This window comes from Pseudomyrmex gracilis, unplaced genomic scaffold, assembly GCF_002006095.1.
Source record: "Pseudomyrmex gracilis isolate BER0280 unplaced genomic scaffold, ASM200609v1 scaffold_286, whole genome shotgun sequence".
In the NCBI taxonomy this organism is placed as follows: Eukaryota; Metazoa; Arthropoda; class Insecta; order Hymenoptera; family Formicidae; genus Pseudomyrmex; species Pseudomyrmex gracilis.
Genome location: NW_018020870.1, coordinates 1 through 2,753, shown reverse-complemented (window position 1 = coordinate 2,753; position 2,753 = coordinate 1). Strand labels below are relative to the sequence as shown.

Sequence of the window (2,753 nt, the reverse complement as noted above, 5' to 3'; positions counted from 1 at the left end):
AATCAATTCTCAAGTTGCAATGTATACATTGCACTGCAATATTTTTATTAAATAATAATTAAAATAAATAATAAACAAAATGTGTACAATAGCTCAAGAATAAGTAGATAAAAACAATTATAATTTAGTAAGAAGCAAGTGATCTCGCGGACTGAGTGCAGGGGCTGCGGATATGGGCTTGCGGAGGTCTCGAGTTCAAATCTCACTAATCACCTTAGGATTTTTCAGGTCCGGTCCCTTTTAATGGAGTTCATCGGTTGATCGGCGAGCTGTATCAGGTCTTCAAAGACTAATTCGAGTGAAATCTCGAAATTCCCCTCATTTTTTAAATTTTTGCAAGAGATATCATTTGCATGTTTTTGATGTGGACATTAGCAGTCTTAGGCATATCCCTGAGATATTATTTGAACATCATTACTCGTTCGAAAATGTCTCAACGAGATATCTTTTGCACATTCAAAGTCTCTGTGAGATATCTTCAAGACATCTTAAAAACATCATTGTGCCGTCTGGATGTACTAATATAATTTAAATAGCTTCCCAGCAACCAATTTCTGACTGCGCAGAACTGGCAACAGAAACTGTGTGCAGAAACGTTACAATACGGAAACATGCTTTGTGTGCTGCCAAAGCTGTTAACACACAGACACAAAAAACGCAACATGGTCGTCAAAATTCACCAAAACCATATCCTACTGAGGACACAGATGGATATGGATTTGGTGTGACGGTTGGCGACAAAATCGCGACATCTGACAACCAAATTGTTTGCTGGGTTATGTAATAAAGTTTAGTACTGAAGATACTAGGAAAATATTTAAATATTTTTAAATGAGTATTATTACTTATAATTAAAATTTAGTATATTAATAATTTTATATTGAAAATATAAGATTTAATTTAAACTATATAAGTTTTTCAAGAGATAAATAGATTAATTCTATAAATATCAAGTTAGAAGCTTGATTTAAATTATCTCAATTTGGTTGATGGGTTTGTGAAGTGGTTTATTAGCAGGAATTAATAATTCAATTAATTTATTAACAATAAATTACCTNTAATTTGGTTTCAGTTAAATCTTTCTCATAGATTATTTATTAATCTTTTCTTAGGTCGAAATTAAGTGTATAAAAATTACTTTATGAGAAGGTATAAAAAAAGATTCTTTAATTTTTAATTGCAATTTAAAAGTTATAATTTAACTAATACCTAATTTAAGTTTTAAATTTTCCATTCGATACTTTGTTCTAAATATTCGAAAAAAAGCCCTAGGATTAAGATTAAGGTGAAAAATGTTATAATTGTAATAGTATTTATAGTTTTGTAATAATTTAATAAAAGAATTAAAGGTAGAAGTATTGTAATTTCTACATCAAATACTAGAAAGACTAAGCCAATAAGGAAAAATTGTCTTCTCAAAGGGATTCGTCTTATAGATAAGGGGTCAAACTCACATTCGAAAGGGGATTTCTTTTCTCGTGATTGGGATTTCTTAGTTAATATTAGATTAATTGCTATTAGGTCGATAGGGATAATTAATAAGATTATTATTAAAATAAAAATGGTGATCATTAGATACTTATATTAGTTTAATAGCTAAATTGTTTAATTGGAAGTTAAATGTAATTTTAATTATATTATATAAGTTGATTAATATCTTCATCAGTAGATTGAGATAAATAAGAATAATCATACTACGTCAACAAAGTGTCAGTATCATGCTCTTGCTTCAAACCCGAAGTGATGGGAGGGAGAAAATTGGTTTATAGTAAGTCGATTGAGGCATACTATAAGAAACAAGGTTCCAATAATGACGTGAAGGCCATGGAATCCTGTGGCTACAAAAAATGTTGATCCGTAGACTGAGTCAGAAATAGTGAAAGGGGACTCTAAATATTCAATAGCTTGTAGGCATGTAAAATATATTTCTAGCAAAATTGTGATTAATAATCTTGTTTTTCTTTCTATGAAGTTTCTATTTAGAATTGAGTGGTGTGTTCAAGTGATGGAAATACCTGATGATACCAAAATAATTGTGTTTAATAAAGGAATGTCATAGGGGTTAAAGGGTTTAATTCCAAGAGGAGGTCATAATTGTTCAATGTCTATGGATGGGGATAGGGATGAGTGGAAGTAAGCTCAAAAGAAAGATACAAAGAACAGAACTTCAGATATGATGAATAGAATTATGCCTAATCGCAGTCCATTATAAACTCATTGGGTATGAAAGCCTTGATATGTGGACTCTTGAGCTACGTCTCGTCATCATTGGATTGCGCAAATTACTGTGCAAGGGATTGATAGCAATACTAATGTGTTGATTTTATTAAATCATGCTGCTACTGAAATTAAGTTATTTATGACTCTTAAAGAGGTGAGAATAGGTCAAGGTCTTTGGGTGACTAAATGAAAAGGTTGATTATTTATCATATAATTCTCTAGAGTAAAGTACAGATAGGATTGAAAATACATAAGCTTGAATAATTGATACAGAGATTTCAAGAACAAACAATAGAAGCTGTCTTATAAGTATAATAGCTAAGATAATAAAAAAAGAGATCTCCTGTCCTGTCGATCCTAAGAGAGTTAGTAGTAGATGACCAGCAATTATATTAGCTGTTAAGAGGGTACTGGAGCGAGATCCGAAGTCCGCACTGGGGTCTCTGCCCGGGAAGTGGCGCCCTCAAGTGGTTGAGTTAGTCTGTCCTTCTTTTAAAGTGAGACGGCCTAATCGCGCTGTCTCGCGTCACCGG

The 2,753-nt window shown here is 32.0% G+C and overlaps 1 pseudogene; it reads right to left on the bottom strand.

Annotated features, from left to right (window-relative positions):
- Nucleotides 1–1,662: 1,662 nt before the first annotated feature.
- On the bottom strand, nucleotides 1,663–2,430 carry LOC109859780 (annotated as a pseudogene).
- Nucleotides 2,431–2,753: the final 323 nt, after the last annotated feature.